Genomic DNA, 18,357 nt, shown 5'->3' on the forward strand with positions numbered 1-18,357 from the left:
ACACAGCCCCCTGTAGATAACGCCATACAGCCCCCTCTGTAGATAACGCCATACAGACCCCCTCTGTAGATAACGCCATACAGCCCCCTCTGTAGATAACGCCATACAGCCCCCCCCCAAAAAAAAAAGCGGCCTATAGTTTGTCCTACAAAAGACATGCATCCCCTATCCACAGGATAGGGGATACATGTGTGATCGCTGGCAGCGATAAGGAGACCGAAAGTTCCCCGAAGTTCTCCATGACTAACCTCGGACTTCTGGCGTCTGCGCAGTTCAATAAAAATGAAAGGAGCGCTGGTCACGCATGCGCACAAGCACGACCGGTGCGCAAGTCATTTCCATGGAGCTGCAGACAGACTACGGAAGTCCGAGGTTTGCCATGGAGAACTTAGGGGGGACTTTCGGTCCCCCGTTCTCCTCATCGCTGGGCGTCCCAGCGATCCCACATGTATCCCTATCCTGTGGATAGGGGATGCATGTCTTTTGTAGGAACAACCCCTTCAGTGGCGTCTCGCTGTAGCAGCCATAGCGGCTGCTAGCGGAGCCTGCGGCCATGGGAGGGGCCGTGCCGACGGGTGGCACGGGCCCCCTCATGCTGCAGGCCCCGTAGAAGTCGCTACGGCTGCTATAGCGGTAGTTACGCCACTGCGCATAGGTTTGTACGGCGTAAAACTACAGCTCCCAGCATGGCCGAAACAATGATAAGGATATGCTGGGAGATGCGGTTTCACAAAAAAAAAATCATACCACCATCATCTCGCTGCAGATCATACAGTGACTACAATACTGATTAGAGGCAGAATAAACATTTACATTAAGTGACTCACCGGTGACGTCTCAGATTCTAGTTCTTTTCTTCTCACTCCGGTTCAGACATCTATGATGGATTTCTCCCGGCCATGACCCATTTCTGCAGTTTTCCGTTTAGATGTCTTCAGCTTCTCACTTTTAAAACATTTCTGCACCTGTAAACAAAGTTAAAATTCTCAACACATCTAAATATAACTGTCTCACACACACAACATGCCCCCTGTAGATAGTGACCTACATAGAAGCCCCTGTAGATAGTGCCCACATATGGACTCCAGAGCTGCAAGGCAATAGTGCTAACCACTGAGCCACCGTGCTGCCCTACATATAGCTTCCCCTATAGTTAGTGCTCCACGTATAGCCCACCTCTGTAGATATTGTCCCACATATAGCCCACCCCTGTAGACTGCGCACTACATATAGCCACCCTGTTGCTAGTGCCCCACAGGTAACCCACCCCTGTATATAGTGTCCCACACATAGCCCACCCCTATAGAAAGTACCCTAAAAAATAGCTCCCCTATAGATAGTGCTCTACATATAGCCCACCCCTGTATAGTGTCTCACATATACTGCCCCACATATAGACCCCCCTGTAGATAGTGGCCCACATCCCCACATACAGACCTCCCCTGTAGCTAGTGCCCCACATATAGACCCCCCCCTGTATATAGTGGCCCACATATAGACCCCCCTGTATATAGTGGCCCCCACCCCCACATATAGACCCCCCTGTAGCTACTGCCCCACATATAGACCCCCCTATATATAATAGCCCACATAAAGACGACCCCCCCCCCCCCACTATAGATAATGCCATTCACATTTTTATGAGGAAAAAAATATATAAAGTTGACATACTCACATTCTCCGGTTCCCACGCTGTTCACTGGCGATGCAGACATGCTCTCTTCTGAGCATGTCTGCAGGAGCTGAACGAGCGTCCTCCAATGACGCTGATTGGCGGGACAGAATGACTTGCCCCGCCAATCAGCACCTTCCAAGCATGGAAGCGGCGCGATGATGTCATCGCGCCGCTAGCCAATCAGTGTCATTGTAAGGCACTGGATGGTCAGGCACGGAACATGCCCGGCCATTCAGTGCTAATACATGTATTTGGCTGCCGCTAGCACCGGGGCCCCCTCCGGTGCTAGCGACACCTACAGGCATGAGAGTGCCTGTGTAAGGCTCGTTGGCGCGGGCCCCACAGTAGCGGTGCTACCCCTGTAGCAGCCATAACGGCTGCTAGCGGCGCCACCGGGCATTTGGGAGGGCGTGTCGGCTGGCGGCACGGGCCCCCTCAAGCCCCGGGCCCCGTAGCAGCCGCTACTGCTGCTACCGCGGTAGTTACGCCACTGGCCCAGGCTTTTATCTCTGAGGCCCCATTATGATGTCAGAAAGCTGGCTCTGGAATCCTGAGGGCTCCACTATGACACGTGCAAAGTTCCGTCTGAACTTTATATAAGACGGTGAGGCTCAGTCAGTCACTCAGTGTTGCCTGAGAGGGCAACACTGCAACAGCCAGCCGCCAGGCTGTCTTTTTTTTGCACATTTATTTGCCTCCAGGAGGCCACAAGAGGGAGACAAGGGACTGCAAAATGGAAAATAGGCATCCACCAACTTTACAGACAACTTCTCCTTGCTCCTACAACCTCCATCCTTGCACAGTTTGTTATTCTTCTAGGTAACATAGTAACAAATCCAAATTGCTGCTCTCTTTGTAGGCAAGCAAGGCTTTGTTGCAACTGCAATTCTTACTTCTTCTTGAAATGTAGGGACGACAGTACATTCCATCACATCCATCTAGTGTACACAGGTAGGTCCATTGTGGCGGGCAGGCGAGCGGGCGGGCTGCTTTATTGGCTGTTTGCTGTTCCCCTACTCCACTCCACTATTTGACTGTGGTGCTGCATCAATCAATCAATCAATCAATCAATCAATCAATCAATCAATCAATCAGTGGCTGGCTCAGGTGCAGCTCTTTAACTTACCTAAAAGGGAGGGCGGAGAGAAGACAAGGAAGGTGAATGAGCTGTTCCAATGTGAAATGCCGGAAACACAGAAACACAGACGACACACAACAAGAGGTGGCAATCTATTCATTAATTGCATTTAATCAATGAGCTCATTATCACTCATGCATTGTCCAACAGGTGTTGAAATAATGGGATTAAAAGGGGAGATCCCATCAGAAAGACAAAAACAATAGCAAACACAAATAGCACTTTTGGAATCTGATTTTAGTAAACACATAAGGGAAGGGTGCACCGGTCCTGGAAATACTGCAATACCAGGTCAATGCGTGGAGTGGACAGAGCAAGCTCTATTTCCATCTCCCTGTTCTAAAAATCCATTTAATATATGGTCCCCAGATAGGGGACGTATCAGATATTAAACTGATAAGAACAGATACTACACTTGATCTTAGCCAAAAGGCCGAGAAGCGATAACCCGAATGGGCCTGGCGTTGACCGAGCCTGCCTAATACTGCTGTTCACCCCTTGCAGCGATTCAGCCTACTCCTAGGCAATTCCATGGGGCCCTGCAGGCTCACACACATTTACAGCTACTAAGCGGGAGGTGAATAAAGGCCGGAGTGGAAGCTACACAGGATTTGCTTCTTTTGCTTGCACCACAATGCAGTGCTGAAAGAGGAGGAATCGACATAAAAACGCCTTCTTGGCAACGCCCAAATGCCCTCCTGCCGTGCAAATACTGGCAGCAGCAGCAGCAGCAGCAGCAGCAGTAAGTGCATGCCCACAGCCACCCCTTGTTCCTTCACAACTTGTATTAGCTTTAATCCAGTCCAGTGCTGCCTGCTGAGCAGCACTGACCAACACTGCCTGGGCCCAGGCTTTTATCTCTGAGGCCCCATTATGATGTCAGAAAGCTGGCTCTGGAATCCTGAGGGCTCCACTATGACACGTGCAAAGTTCCGTCTGAACTTTATATAAGACGGTGAGGCTCAGTCAGTCACTCAGTGTTGCCTGAGAGGGCAACACTGCAACAGCCGGCCGCCAGGCTGTCTTTTTTTTGCACATTTATTTGCCTCCAGGAGGCCACAAGAGGGAGACAAGGGACTGCAAAATGGAAAATAGGCATCCACCAACTTTACAGACAACTTCTCCTTGCTCCTACAACCTCCATCCTTGCACAGTTTGTTATTCTTCTAGGTAACATAGTAACAAATCCAAATTGCTGCTCTCTTTGTAGGCAAGCAAGGCTTTGTTGCAACTGCAATTCTTACTTCTTCTTGAAATGTAGGGACGACAGTACATTCCATCACATCCATCTAGTGTACACAGGTAGGTCCATTGTGGCGGGCAGGCGAGCGGGCGGGCTGCTTTATTGGCTGTTTGCTGTTCCCCTACTCCACTCCACTATTTGACTGTGGTGCTGCATCAATCAATCAATCAATCAATCAATCAATCAATCAATCAATCAATCAATCAATCAGTGGCTGGCTCAGGTGCAGCTCTTTAACTTACCTAAAAGGGAGGGCGGAGAGAAGACAAGGAAGGTGAATGAGCTGTTCCATTGTGAAATGCCGGAAACACAGAAACACAGACGACACACAACAAGAGGTGGCAATCTATTCATTAATTGCATTTAATCAATGAGCTCATTATCACTCATGCATTGTCCAACAGGTGTTGAAATAATGGGATTAAAAGGGGAGATCCCATCAGAAAGACAAAAACAATAGCAAACACAAATAGCACTTTTGGAATCTGATTTTAGTAAACACATAAGGGAAGGGTGCACCGGTCCTGGAAATACTGCAATACCAGGTCAATGCGTGGAGTGGACAGAGCAAGCTCTATTTCCATCTCCCTGTTCTAAAAATCCATTTAATATATGGTCCCCAGATAGGGGACGTATCAGATATTAAACTGATAAGAACAGATACTACACTTGATCTTAGCCAAAAGGCCGAGAAGCGATAACCCGAATGGGCCTGGCGTTGACCGAGCCTGCCTAATACTGCTGTTCACCCCTTGCAGCGATTCAGCCTACTCCTAGGCAATTCCATGGGGCCCTGCAGGCTCACACACATTTACAGCTACTAAGCGGGAGGTGAATAAAGGCCGGAGAGGAAGCTACACAGGATTTGCTTCTTTTGCTTGCACCACAATGCAGTGCTGAAAGAGGAGGAATCGACATAAAAACGCCTTCTTGGCAACGCCCAAATGCCCTCCTGCCGTGCAAATACTGGCAGCAGCAGCAGCAGCAGCAGCAGCAGTAAGTGCATGCCCACAGCCACCCCTTGTTCCTTCACAACTTGTATTAGCTTTAATCCAGTCCAGTGCTGCCTGCTGAGCAGCACTGACCAACACTGCCTGGGCCCAGGCTTTTATCTCTGAGGCCCCATTATGATGTCAGAAAGCTGGCTCTGGAATCCTGAGGGCTCCACTATGACACGTGCAAAGTTCCGTCTGAACTTTATATAAGACGGTGAGGCTCAGTCAGTCACTCAGTGTTGCCTGAGAGGGCAACACTGCAACAGCCGGCCGCCAGGCTGTCTTTTTTTTGCACATTTATTTGCCTCCAGGAGGCCACAAGAGGGAGACAAGGGACTGCAAAATGGAAAATAGGCATCCACCAACTTTACAGACAACTTCTCCTTGCTCCTACAACCTCCATCCTTGCACAGTTTGTTATTCTTCTAGGTAACATAGTAACAAATCCAAATTGCTGCTCTCTTTGTAGGCAAGCAAGGCTTTGTTGCAACTGCAATTCTTACTTCTTCTTGAAATGTAGGGACGACAGTACATTCCATCACATCCATCTAGTGTACACAGGTAGGTCCATTGTGGCGGGCAGGCGAGCGGGCGGGCTGCTTTATTGGCTGTTTGCTGTTCCCCTACTCCACTCCACTATTTGACTGTGGTGCTGCATCAATCAATCAATCAATCAATCAATCAATCAATCAATCAATCAATCAATCAGTGGCTGGCTCAGGTGCAGCTCTTTAACTTACCTAAAAGGGAGGGCGGAGAGAAGACAAGGAAGGTGAATGAGCTGTTCCAATGTGAAATGCCGGAAACACAGAAACACAGACGACACACAACAAGAGGTGGCAATCTATTCATTAATTGCATTTAATCAATGAGCTCATTATCACTCATGCATTGTCCAACAGGTGTTGAAATAATGGGATTAAAAGGGGAGATCCCATCAGAAAGACAAAAACAATAGCAAACACAAATAGCACTTTTGGAATCTGATTTTAGTAAACACATAAGGGAAGGGTGCACCGGTCCTGGAAATACTGCAATACCAGGTCAATGCGTGGAGTGGACAGAGCAAGCTCTATTTCCATCTCCCTGTTCTAAAAATCCATTTAATATATGGTCCCCAGATAGGGGACGTATCAGATATTAAACTGATAAGAACAGATACTACACTTGATCTTAGCCAAAAGGCCGAGAAGCGATAACCCGAATGGGCCTGGCGTTGACCGAGCCTGCCTAATACTGCTGTTCACCCCTTGCAGCGATTCAGCCTACTCCTAGGCAATTCCATGGGGCCCTGCAGGCTCACACACATTTACAGCTACTAAGCGGGAGGTGAATAAAGGCCGGAGAGGAAGCTACACAGGATTTGCTTCTTTTGCTTGCACCACAATGCAGTGCTGAAAGAGGAGGAATCGACATAAAAACGCCTTCTTGGCAACGCCCAAATGCCCTCCTGCCGTGCAAATACTGGCAGCAGCAGCAGCAGCAGCAGCAGCAGCAGTAAGTGCATGCCCACAGCCACCCCTTGTTCCTTCACAACTTGTATTAGCTTTAATCCAGTCCAGTGCTGCCTGCTGAGCAGCACTGACCAACACTGCCTGGGCCCAGGCTTTTATCTCTGAGGCCCCATTATGATGTCAGAAAGCTGGCTCTGGAATCCTGAGGGCTCCACTATGACACGTGCAAAGTTCCGTCTGAACTTTATATAAGACGGTGAGGCTCAGTCAGTCACTCAGTGTTGCCTGAGAGGGCAACACTGCAACAGCCAGCCGCCAGGCTGTCTTTTTTTTGCACATTTATTTGCCTCCAGGAGGCCACAAGAGGGAGACAAGGGACTGCAAAATGGAAAATAGGCATCCACCAACTTTACAGACAACTTCTCCTTGCTCCTACAACCTCCATCCTTGCACAGTTTGTTATTCTTCTAGGTAACATAGTAACAAATCCAAATTGCTGCTCTCTTTGTAGGCAAGCAAGGCTTTGTTGCAACTGCAATTCTTACTTCTTCTTGAAATGTAGGGACGACAGTACATTCCATCACATCCATCTAGTGTACACAGGTAGGTCCATTGTGGCGGGCAGGCGAGCGGGCGGGCTGCTTTATTGGCTGTTTGCTGTTCCCCTACTCCACTCCACTATTTGACTGTGGTGCTGCATCAATCAATCAATCAATCAATCAATCAATCAATCAATCAATCAATCAATCAATCAGTGGCTGGCTCAGGTGCAGCTCTTTAACTTACCTAAAAGGGAGGGCGGAGAGAAGACAAGGAAGGTGAATGAGCTGTTCCAATGTGAAATGCCGGAAACACAGAAACACAGACGACACACAACAAGAGGTGGCAATCTATTCATTAATTGCATTTAATCAATGAGCTCATTATCACTCATGCATTGTCCAACAGGTGTTGAAATAATGGGATTAAAAGGGGAGATCCCATCAGAAAGACAAAAACAATAGCAAACACAAATAGCACTTTTGGAATCTGATTTTAGTAAACACATAAGGGAAGGGTGCACCGGTCCTGGAAATACTGCAATACCAGGTCAATGCGTGGAGTGGACAGAGCAAGCTCTATTTCCATCTCCCTGTTCTAAAAATCCATTTAATATATGGTCCCCAGATAGGGGACGTATCAGATATTAAACTGATAAGAACAGATACTACACTTGATCTTAGCCAAAAGGCCGAGAAGCGATAACCCGAATGGGCCTGGCGTTGACCGAGCCTGCCTAATACTGCTGTTCACCCCTTGCAGCGATTCAGCCTACTCCTAGGCAATTCCATGGGGCCCTGCAGGCTCACACACATTTACAGCTACTAAGCGGGAGGTGAATAAAGGCCGGAGAGGAAGCTACACAGGATTTGCTTCTTTTGCTTGCACCACAATGCAGTGCTGAAAGAGGAGGAATCGACATAAAAACGCCTTCTTGGCAACGCCCAAATGCCCTCCTGCCGTGCAAATACTGGCAGCAGCAGCAGCAGCAGCAGCAGCAGCAGCAGCAGTAAGTGCATGCCCACAGCCACCCCTTGTTCCTTCACAACTTGTATTAGCTTTAATCCAGTCCAGTGCTGCCTGCTGAGCAGCACTGACCAACACTGCCTGGGCCCAGGCTTTTATCTCTGAGGCCCCATTATGATGTCAGAAAGCTGGCTCTGGAATCCTGAGGGCTCCACTATGACACGTGCAAAGTTCCGTCTGAACTTTATATAAGACGGTGAGGCTCAGTCAGTCACTCAGTGTTGCCTGAGAGGGCAACACTGCAACAGCCGGCCGCCAGGCTGTCTTTTTTTTGCACATTTATTTGCCTCCAGGAGGCCACAAGAGGGAGACAAGGGACTGCAAAATGGAAAATAGGCATCCACCAACTTTACAGACAACTTCTCCTTGCTCCTACAACCTCCATCCTTGCACAGTTTGTTATTCTTCTAGGTAACATAGTAACAAATCCAAATTGCTGCTCTCTTTGTAGGCAAGCAAGGCTTTGTTGCAACTGCAATTCTTACTTCTTCTTGAAATGTAGGGACGACAGTACATTCCATCACATCCATCTAGTGTACACAGGTAGGTCCATTGTGGCGGGCAGGCGAGCGGGCGGGCTGCTTTATTGGCTGTTTGCTGTTCCCCTACTCCACTCCACTATTTGACTGTGGTGCTGCATCAATCAATCAATCAATCAATCAATCAATCAATCAATCAATCAATCAATCAATCAATCAGTGGCTGGCTCAGGTGCAGCTCTTTAACTTACCTAAAAGGGAGGGCGGAGAGAAGACAAGGAAGGTGAATGAGCTGTTCCAATGTGAAATGCCGGAAACACAGAAACACAGACGACACACAACAAGAGGTGGCAATCTATTCATTAATTGCATTTAATCAATGAGCTCATTATCACTCATGCATTGTCCAACAGGTGTTGAAATAATGGGATTAAAAGGGGAGATCCCATCAGAAAGACAAAAACAATAGCAAACACAAATAGCACTTTTGGAATCTGATTTTAGTAAACACATAAGGGAAGGGTGCACCGGTCCTGGAAATACTGCAATACCAGGTCAATGCGTGGAGTGGACAGAGCAAGCTCTATTTCCATCTCCCTGTTCTAAAAATCCATTTAATATATGGTCCCCAGATAGGGGACGTATCAGATATTAAACTGATAAGAACAGATACTACACTTGATCTTAGCCAAAAGGCCGAGAAGCGATAACCCGAATGGGCCTGGCGTTGACCGAGCCTGCCTAATACTGCTGTTCACCCCTTGCAGCGATTCAGCCTACTCCTAGGCAATTCCATGGGGCCCTGCAGGCTCACACACATTTACAGCTACTAAGCGGGAGGTGAATAAAGGCCGGAGAGGAAGCTACACAGGATTTGCTTCTTTTGCTTGCACCACAATGCAGTGCTGAAAGAGGAGGAATCGACATAAAAACGCCTTCTTGGCAACGCCCAAATGCCCTCCTGCCGTGCAAATACTGGCAGCAGCAGCAGCAGCAGCAGCAGCAGCAGTAAGTGCATGCCCACAGCCACCCCTTGTTCCTTCACAACTTGTATTAGCTTTAATCCAGTCCAGTGCTGCCTGCTGAGCAGCACTGACCAACACTGCCTGGGCCCAGGCTTTTATCTCTGAGGCCCCATTATGATGTCAGAAAGCTGGCTCTGGAATCCTGAGGGCTCCACTATGACACGTGCAAAGTTCCGTCTGAACTTTATATAAGACGGTGAGGCTCAGTCAGTCACTCAGTGTTGCCTGAGAGGGCAACACTGCAACAGCCGGCCGCCAGGCTGTCTTTTTTTTGCACATTTATTTGCCTCCAGGAGGCCACAAGAGGGAGACAAGGGACTGCAAAATGGAAAATAGGCATCCACCAACTTTACAGACAACTTCTCCTTGCTCCTACAACCTCCATCCTTGCACAGTTTGTTATTCTTCTAGGTAACATAGTAACAAATCCAAATTGCTGCTCTCTTTGTAGGCAAGCAAGGCTTTGTTGCAACTGCAATTCTTACTTCTTCTTGAAATGTAGGGACGACAGTACATTCCATCACATCCATCTAGTGTACACAGGTAGGTCCATTGTGGCGGGCAGGCGAGCGGGCGGGCTGCTTTATTGGCTGTTTGCTGTTCCCCTACTCCACTCCACTATTTGACTGTGGTGCTGCATCAATCAATCAATCAATCAATCAATCAATCAATCAATCAATCAATCAATCAATCAATCAATCAGTGGCTGGCTCAGGTGCAGCTCTTTAACTTACCTAAAAGGGAGGGCGGAGAGAAGACAAGGAAGGTGAATGAGCTGTTCCAATGTGAAATGCCGGAAACACAGAAACACAGACGACACACAACAAGAGGTGGCAATCTATTCATTAATTGCATTTAATCAATGAGCTCATTATCACTCATGCATTGTCCAACAGGTGTTGAAATAATGGGATTAAAAGGGGAGATCCCATCAGAAAGACAAAAACAATAGCAAACACAAATAGCACTTTTGGAATCTGATTTTAGTAAACACATAAGGGAAGGGTGCACCGGTCCTGGAAATACTGCAATACCAGGTCAATGCGTGGAGTGGACAGAGCAAGCTCTATTTCCATCTCCCTGTTCTAAAAATCCATTTAATATATGGTCCCCAGATAGGGGATGTATCAGATATTAAACTGATAAGAACAGATACTACACTTGATCTTAGCCAAAAGGCCGAGAAGCGATAACCCGAATGGGCCTGGCGTTGACCGAGCCTGCCTAATACTGCTGTTCACCCCTTGCAGCGATTCAGCCTACTCCTAGGCAATTCCATGGGGCCCTGCAGGCTCACACACATTTACAGCTACTAAGCGGGAGGTGAATAAAGGCCGGAGAGGAAGCTACACAGGATTTGCTTCTTTTGCTTGCACCACAATGCAGTGCTGAAAGAGGAGGAATCGACATAAAAACGCCTTCTTGGCAACGCCCAAATGCCCTCCTGCCGTGCAAATACTGGCAGCAGCAGCAGCAGCAGCAGCAGCAGTAAGTGCATGCCCACAGCCACCCCTTGTTCCTTCACAACTTGTATTAGCTTTAATCCAGTCCAGTGCTGCCTGCTGAGCAGCACTGACCAACACTGCCTGGGCCCAGGCTTTTATCTCTGAGGCCCCATTATGATGTCAGAAAGCTGGCTCTGGAATCCTGAGGGCTCCACTATGACACGTGCAAAGTTCCGTCTGAACTTTATATCAGACGGTGAGGCTCAGTCAGTCACTCAGTGTTGCCTGAGAGGGCAACACTGCAACAGCTGGCCGCCAGGCTGTCTTTTTTTTGCACATTTATTTGCCTCCAGGAGGCCACAAGAGGGAGACAAGGGACTGCAAAATGGAAAATAGGCATCCACCAACTTTACAGACAACTTCTCCTTGCTCCTACAACCTCCATCCTTGCACAGTTTGTTATTCTTCTAGGTAACATAGTAACAAATCCAAATTGCTGCTCTCTTTGTAGGCAAGCAAGGCTTTGTTGCAACTGCAATTCTTACTTCTTCTTGAAATGTAGGGACGACAGTACATTCCATCACATCCATCTAGTGTACACAGGTAGGTCCATTGTGGCGGGCAGGCGAGCGGGCGGGCTGCTTTATTGGCTGTTTGCTGTTCCCCTACTCCACTCCACTATTTGACTGTGGTGCTGCATCAATCAATCAATCAATCAATCAATCAATCAATCAATCAATCAATCAATCAATCAATCAATCAGTGGCTGGCTCAGGTGCAGCTCTTTAACTTACCTAAAAGGGAGGGCGGAGAGAAGACAAGGAAGGTGAATGAGCTGTTCCAATGTGAAATGCCGGAAACACAGAAACACAGACGACACACAACAAGAGGTGGCAATCTATTCATTAATTGCATTTAATCAATGAGCTCATTATCACTCATGCATTGTCCAACAGGTGTTGAAATAATGGGATTAAAAGGGGAGATCCCATCAGAAAGACAAAAACAATAGCAAACACAAATAGCACTTTTGGAATCTGATTTTAGTAAACACATAAGGGAAGGGTGCACCGGTCCTGGAAATACTGCAATACCAGGTCAATGCGTGGAGTGGACAGAGCAAGCTCTATTTCCATCTCCCTGTTCTAAAAATCCATTTAATATATGGTCCCCAGATAGGGGACGTATCAGATATTAAACTGATAAGAACAGATACTACACTTGATCTTAGCCAAAAGGCCGAGAAGCGATAACCCGAATGGGCCTGGCGTTGACCGAGCCTGCCTAATACTGCTGTTCACCCCTTGCAGCGATTCAGCCTACTCCTAGGCAATTCCATGGGGCCCTGCAGGCTCACACACATTTACAGCTACTAAGCGGGAGGTGAATAAAGGCCGGAGAGGAAGCTACACAGGATTTGCTTCTTTTGCTTGCACCACAATGCAGTGCTGAAAGAGGAGGAATCGACATAAAAACGCCTTCTTGGCAACGCCCAAATGCCCTCCTGCCGTGCAAATTCTGGCAGCAGCAGCAGCAGCAGCAGCAGCAGTAAGTGCATGCCCACAGCCACCCCTTGTTCCTTCACAACTTGTATTAGCTTTAATCCAGTCCAGTGCTGCCTGCTGAGCAGCACTGACCAACACTGCCTGGGCCCAGGCTTTTATCTCTGAGGCCCCATTATGATGTCAGAAAGCTGGCTCTGGAATCCTGAGGGCTCCACTATGACACGTGCAAAGTTCCGTCTGAACTTTATATAAGACGGTGAGGCTCAGTCAGTCACTCAGTGTTGCCTGAGAGGGCAACACTGCAACAGCCGGCCGCCAGGCTGTCTTTTTTTTGCACATTTATTTGCCTCCAGGAGGCCACAAGAGGGAGACAAGGGACTGCAAAATGGAAAATAGGCATCCACCAACTTTACAGACAACTTCTCCTTGCTCCTACAACCTCCATCCTTGCACAGTTTGTTATTCTTCTAGGTAACATAGTAACAAATCCAAATTGCTGCTCTCTTTGTAGGCAAGCAAGGCTTTGTTGCAACTGCAATTCTTACTTCTTCTTGAAATGTAGGGACGACAGTACATTCCATCACATCCATCTAGTGTACACAGGTAGGTCCATTGTGGCGGGCAGGCGAGCGGGCGGGCTGCTTTATTGGCTGTTTGCTGTTCCCCTACTCCACTCCACTATTTGACTGTGGTGCTGCATCAATCAATCAATCAATCAATCAATCAATCAATCAATCAATCAATCAATCAGTGGCTGGCTCAGGTGCAGCTCTTTAACTTACCTAAAAGGGAGGGCGGAGAGAAGACAAGGAAGGTGAATGAGCTGTTCCAATGTGAAATGCCGGAAACACAGAAACACAGACGACACACAACAAGAGGTGGCAATCTATTCATTAATTGCATTTAATCAATGAGCTCATTATCACTCATGCATTGTCCAACAGGTGTTGAAATAATGGGATTAAAAGGGGAGATCCCATCAGAAAGACAAAAACAATAGCAAACACAAATAGCACTTTTGGAATCTGATTTTAGTAAACACATAAGGGAAGGGTGCACCGGTCCTGGAAATACTGCAATACCAGGTCAATGCGTGGAGTGGACAGAGCAAGCTCTATTTCCATCTCCCTGTTCTAAAAATCCATTTAATATATGGTCCCCAGATAGGGGACGTATCAGATATTAAACTGATAAGAACAGATACTACACTTGATCTTAGCCAAAAGGCCGAGAAGCGATAACCCGAATGGGCCTGGCGTTGACCGAGCCTGCCTAATACTGCTGTTCACCCCTTGCAGCGATTCAGCCTACTCCTAGGCAATTCCATGGGGCCCTGCAGGCTCACACACATTTACAGCTACTAAGCGGGAGGTGAATAAAGGCCGGAGAGGAAGCTACACAGGATTTGCTTCTTTTGCTTGCACCACAATGCAGTGCTGAAAGAGGAGGAATCGACATAAAAACGCCTTCTTGGCAACGCCCAAATGCCCTCCTGCCGTGCAAATACTGGCAGCAGCAGCAGCAGCAGCAGCAGCAGTAAGTGCATGCCCACAGCCACCCCTTGTTCCTTCACAACTTGTATTAGCTTTAATCCAGTCCAGTGCTGCCTGCTGAGCAGCACTGACCAACACTGCCTGGGCCCAGGCTTTTATCTCTGAGGCCCCATTATGATGTCAGAAAGCTGGCTCTGGAATCCTGAGGGCTCCACTATGACACGTGCAAAGTTCCGTCTGAACTTTATATAAGACGGTGAGGCTCAGTCAGTCACTCAGTGTTGCCTGAGAGGGCAACACTGCAACAGCCGGCCGCCAGGCTGTCTTTTTTTTGCACATTTATTTGCCTCCAGGAGGCCACAAGAGGGAGACAAGGGACTGCAAAATGGAAAATAGGCATCCACCAACTTTACAGACAACTTCTCCTTGCTCCTACAACCTCCATCCTTGCACAGTTTGTTATTCTTCTAGGTAACATAGTAACAAATCCAAATTGCTGCTCTCTTTGTAGGCAAGCAAGGCTTTGTTGCAACTGCAATTCTTACTTCTTCTTGAAATGTAGGGACGACAGTACATTCCATCACATCCATCTAGTGTACACAGGTAGGTCCATTGTGGCGGGCAGGCGAGCGGGCGGGCTGCTTTATTGGCTGTTTGCTGTTCCCCTACTCCACTCCACTATTTGACTGTGGTGCTGCATCAATCAATCAATCAATCAATCAATCAATCAATCAATCAATCAATCAATCAGTGGCTGGCTCAGGTGCAGCTCTTTAACTTACCTAAAAGGGAGGGCGGAGAGAAGACAAGGAAGGTGAATGAGCTGTTCCAATGTGAAATGCCGGAAACACAGAAACACAGACGACACACAACAAGAGGTGGCAATCTATTCATTAATTGCATTTAATCAATGAGCTCATTATCACTCATGCATTGTCCAACAGGTGTTGAAATAATGGGATTAAAAGGGGAGATCCCATCAGAAAGACAAAAACAATAGCAAACACAAATAGCACTTTTGGAATCTGATTTTAGTAAACACATAAGGGAAGGGTGCACCGGTCCTGGAAATACTGCAATACCAGGTCAATGCGTGGAGTGGACAGAGCAAGCTCTATTTCCATCTCCCTGTTCTAAAAATCCATTTAATATATGGTCCCCAGATAGGGGACGTATCAGATATTAAACTGATAAGAACAGATACTACACTTGATCTTAGCCAAAAGGCCGAGAAGCGATAACCCGAATGGGCCTGGCGTTGACCGAGCCTGCCTAATACTGCTGTTCACCCCTTGCAGCGATTCAGCCTACTCCTAGGCAATTCCATGGGGCCCTGCAGGCTCACACACATTTACAGCTACTAAGCGGGAGGTGAATAAAGGCCGGAGAGGAAGCTACACAGGATTTGCTTCTTTTGCTTGCACCACAATGCAGTGCTGAAAGAGGAGGAATCGACATAAAAACGCCTTCTTGGCAACGCCCAAATGCCCTCCTGCCGTGCAAATACTGGCAGCAGCAGCAGCAGCAGCAGCAGTAAGTGCATGCCCACAGCCACCCCTTGTTCCTTCACAACTTGTATTAGCTTTAATCCAGTCCAGTGCTGCCTGCTGAGCAGCACTGACCAACACTGCCTGGGCCCAGGCTTTTATCTCTGAGGCCCCATTATGATGTCAGAAAGCTGGCTCTGGAATCCTGAGGGCTCCACTATGACACGTGCAAAGTTCCGTCTGAACTTTATATAAGACGGTGAGGCTCAGTCAGTCACTCAGTGTTGCCTGAGAGGGCAACACTGCAACAGCCGGCCGCCAGGCTGTCTTTTTTTTGCACATTTATTTGCCTCCAGGAGGCCACAAGAGGGAGACAAGGGACTGCAAAATGGAAAATAGGCATCCACCAACTTTACAGACAACTTCTCCTTGCTCCTACAACCTCCATCCTTGCACAGTTTGTTATTCTTCTAGGTAACATAGTAACAAATCCAAATTGCTGCTCTCTTTGTAGGCAAGCAAGGCTTTGTTGCAACTGCAATTCTTACTTCTTCTTGAAATGTAGGGACGACAGTACATTCCATCACATCCATCTAGTGTACACAGGTAGGTCCATTGTGGCGGGCAGGCGAGCGGGCGGGCTGCTTTATTGGCTGTTTGCTGTTCCCCTACTCCACTCCACTATTTGACTGTGGTGCTGCATCAATCAATCAATCAATCAATCAATCAATCAATCAATCAATCAATCAATCAATCAATCAGTGGCTGGCTCAGGTGCAGCTCTTTAACTTACCTAAAAGGGAGGGCGGAGAGAAGACAAGGAAGGTGAATGAGCTGTTCCAATGTGAAATGCCGGAAACACAGAAACACAGACGACACACAACAAGAGGTGGCAATCTATTCATTAATTGCATTTAATCAATGAGCTCATTATCACTCATGCATTGTCCAACAGGTGTTGAAATAATGGGATTAAAAGGGGAGATCCCATCAGAAAGACAAAAACAATAGCAAACACAAATAGCACTTTTGGAATCTGATTTTAGTAAACACATAAGGGAAGGGTGCACCGGTCCTGGAAATACTGCAATACCAGGTCAATGCGTGGAGTGGACAGAGCAAGCTCTATTTCCATCTCCCTGTTCTAAAAATCCATTTAATATATGGTCCCCAGATAGGGGACGTATCAGATATTAAACTGATAAGAACAGATACTACACTTGATCTTAGCCAAAAGGCCGAGAAGCGATAACCCGAATGGGCCTGGCGTTGACCGAGCCTGCCTAATACTGCTGTTCACCCCTTGCAGCGATTCAGCCTACTCCTAGGCAATTCCATGGGGCCCTGCAGGCTCACACACATTTACAGCTACTAAGCGGGAGGTGAATAAAGGCCGGAGAGGAAGCTACACAGGATTTGCTTCTTTTGCTTGCACCACAATGCAGTGCTGAAAGAGGAGGAATCGACATAAAAACGCCTTCTTGGCAACGCCCAAATGCCCTCCTGCCGTGCAAATTCTGGCAGCAGCAGCAGCAGCAGCAGCAGCAGTAAGTGCATGCCCACAGCCACCCCTTGTTCCTTCACAACTTGTATTAGCTTTAATCCAGTCCAGTGCTGCCTGCTGAGCAGCACTGACCAACACTGCCTGGGCCCAGGCTTTTATCTCTGAGGCCCCATTATGATGTCAGAAAGCTGGCTCTGGAATCCTGAGGGCTCCACTATGACACGTGCAAAGTTCCGTCTGAACTTTATATAAGACGGTGAGGCTCAGTCAGTCACTCAGTGTTGCCTGAGAGGGCAACACTGCAACAGCCGGCCGCCAGGCTGTCTTTTTTTTGCACATTTATTTGCCTCCAGGAGGCCACAAGAGGGAGACAAGGGACTGCAAAATGGAAAATAGGCATCCACCAACTTTACAGACAACTTCTCCTTGCTCCTACAACCTCCATCCTTGCACAGTTTGTTATTCTTCTAGGTAACATAGTAACAAATCCAAATTGCTGCTCTCTTTGTAGGCAAGCAAGGCTTTGTTGCAACTGCAATTCTTACTTCTTCTTGAAATGTAGGGACGACAGTACATTCCATCACATCCATCTAGTGTACACAGGTAGGTCCATTGTGGCGGGCAGGCGAGCGGGCGGGCTGCTTTATTGGCTGTTTGCTGTTCCCCTACTCCACTCCACTATTTGACTGTGGTGCTGCATCAATCAATCAATCAATCAATCAATCAATCAATCAATCAATCAATCAGTGGCTGGCTCAGGTGCAGCTCTTTAACTTACCTAAAAGGGAGGGCGGAGAGAAGACAAGGAAGGTGAATGAGCTGTTCCAATGTGAAATGCCGGAAACACAGAAACACAGACGACACACAACAAGAGGTGGCAATCTATTCATTAATTGCATTTAATCAATGAGCTCATTATCACTCATGCATTGTCCAACAGGTGTTGAAATAATGGGATTAAAAGGGGAGATCCCATCAGAAAGACAAAAACAATAGCAAACACAAATAGCACTTTTGGAATCTGATTTTAGTAAACACATAAGGGAAGGGTGCACCGGTCCTGGAAATACTGCAATACCAGGTCAATGCGTGGAGTGGACAGAGCAAGCTCTATTTCCATCTCCCTGTTCTAAAAATCCATTTAATATATGGTCCCCAGATAGGGGACGTATCAGATATTAAACTGATAAGAACAGATACTACACTTGATCTTAGCCAAAAGGCCGAGAAGCGATAACCCGAATGGGCCTGGCGTTGACCGAGCCTGCCTAATACTGCTGTTCACCCCTTGCAGCGATTCAGCCTACTCCTAGGCAATTCCATGGGGCCCTGCAGGCTCACACACATT

General features: G+C 47.6%; 11 non-coding genes across 11 annotated transcripts; all 11 read right to left on the minus strand.

Annotated features, from left to right (window-relative positions):
• Window positions 1-3,067: 3,067 nt before the first annotated feature.
• On the minus strand, window positions 3,068-3,258 carry LOC142700767 (U2 spliceosomal RNA). The gene has a single exon (XR_012866660.1). It is a non-coding gene; the product is annotated as a U2 spliceosomal RNA (small nuclear RNA).
• A 1,306-nt stretch (window positions 3,259-4,564) lies between these two features.
• On the minus strand, window positions 4,565-4,755 carry LOC142700779 (U2 spliceosomal RNA). Its single transcript, XR_012866671.1, has one exon. It is a non-coding gene; the product is annotated as a U2 spliceosomal RNA (small nuclear RNA).
• A 1,302-nt stretch (window positions 4,756-6,057) lies between these two features.
• Window positions 6,058-6,248, minus strand: LOC142700782 (U2 spliceosomal RNA). Its single transcript, XR_012866674.1, has one exon. It is a non-coding gene; the product is annotated as a U2 spliceosomal RNA (small nuclear RNA).
• A 1,309-nt stretch (window positions 6,249-7,557) lies between these two features.
• On the minus strand, window positions 7,558-7,748 carry LOC142700783 (U2 spliceosomal RNA). The gene has a single exon (XR_012866675.1). It is a non-coding gene; the product is annotated as a U2 spliceosomal RNA (small nuclear RNA).
• A 1,319-nt stretch (window positions 7,749-9,067) lies between these two features.
• LOC142700756 (U2 spliceosomal RNA) lies at window positions 9,068-9,258 on the minus strand. Its single transcript, XR_012866650.1, has one exon. It is a non-coding gene; the product is annotated as a U2 spliceosomal RNA (small nuclear RNA).
• Window positions 9,259-10,575: 1,317 nt separating this feature from the next.
• Window positions 10,576-10,766, minus strand: LOC142700780 (U2 spliceosomal RNA). Its single transcript, XR_012866672.1, has one exon. It is a non-coding gene; the product is annotated as a U2 spliceosomal RNA (small nuclear RNA).
• Window positions 10,767-12,080: 1,314 nt separating this feature from the next.
• Window positions 12,081-12,271, minus strand: LOC142700757 (U2 spliceosomal RNA). Its single transcript, XR_012866651.1, has one exon. It is a non-coding gene; the product is annotated as a U2 spliceosomal RNA (small nuclear RNA).
• Window positions 12,272-13,573: 1,302 nt separating this feature from the next.
• On the minus strand, window positions 13,574-13,764 carry LOC142700758 (U2 spliceosomal RNA). The gene has a single exon (XR_012866652.1). It is a non-coding gene; the product is annotated as a U2 spliceosomal RNA (small nuclear RNA).
• A 1,302-nt stretch (window positions 13,765-15,066) lies between these two features.
• Window positions 15,067-15,257, minus strand: LOC142700759 (U2 spliceosomal RNA). The gene has a single exon (XR_012866653.1). It is a non-coding gene; the product is annotated as a U2 spliceosomal RNA (small nuclear RNA).
• A 1,307-nt stretch (window positions 15,258-16,564) lies between these two features.
• LOC142700760 (U2 spliceosomal RNA) lies at window positions 16,565-16,755 on the minus strand. Its single transcript, XR_012866654.1, has one exon. It is a non-coding gene; the product is annotated as a U2 spliceosomal RNA (small nuclear RNA).
• Window positions 16,756-18,053: 1,298 nt separating this feature from the next.
• Window positions 18,054-18,244, minus strand: LOC142700761 (U2 spliceosomal RNA). The gene has a single exon (XR_012866655.1). It is a non-coding gene; the product is annotated as a U2 spliceosomal RNA (small nuclear RNA).
• Between the last annotated feature and the right edge of the window lie 113 nt (window positions 18,245-18,357).

The sequence above is a fragment of the Rhinoderma darwinii genome, unplaced genomic scaffold (assembly GCF_050947455.1).
Source record: "Rhinoderma darwinii isolate aRhiDar2 unplaced genomic scaffold, aRhiDar2.hap1 Scaffold_1911, whole genome shotgun sequence".
In the NCBI taxonomy this organism is placed as follows: domain Eukaryota; kingdom Metazoa; phylum Chordata; class Amphibia; order Anura; family Rhinodermatidae; genus Rhinoderma; species Rhinoderma darwinii.